Source organism: Poecilia latipinna, unplaced genomic scaffold (assembly GCF_001443285.1).
Source record: "Poecilia latipinna isolate Pla-1442-1.1 unplaced genomic scaffold, P_latipinna-1.0 Scaffold2542, whole genome shotgun sequence".
In the NCBI taxonomy this organism is placed as follows: domain Eukaryota; kingdom Metazoa; phylum Chordata; class Actinopteri; order Cyprinodontiformes; family Poeciliidae; genus Poecilia; species Poecilia latipinna.
The window spans coordinates 29,239-29,504 of NW_015115158.1; the positions used below are offsets into that span (position 1 = coordinate 29,239).

Consider the following 266-nt stretch of genomic DNA (forward strand, 5'->3'; position numbering starts at 1 on the left):
TCCATATTTTGACCTGTGGTAACAATGCGATGCAATGCCAGGATTTTTGACGATAGACGTGTCACTAGTGCGAGCAGCAATATTCAGCAGCACAAAGTCTCTGTGGCGCAATTGGTTAGCGCGTTCGGCTGTTAACCGAAAGGTTGGTGGTTCAAGCCCACATAGGGACGTACGTCTTCATTCTAGAAAAAACACTGCATGTTCTGAGTTTGAGGAGCACTGGTTCTTGGACGATATCCAAAATTCTTGGCCGCTGCTTTTGGAAA

General features: G+C 46.2%; 1 non-coding gene across 1 annotated transcript; it reads left to right on the plus strand.

The window, feature by feature from the left end:
- Window positions 1-96: 96 nt before the first annotated feature.
- On the plus strand, window positions 97-170 carry trnan-guu (transfer RNA asparagine (anticodon GUU)). Its single transcript has one exon. It is a non-coding gene; the product is annotated as a tRNA-Asn (tRNA).
- Window positions 171-266: the final 96 nt, after the last annotated feature.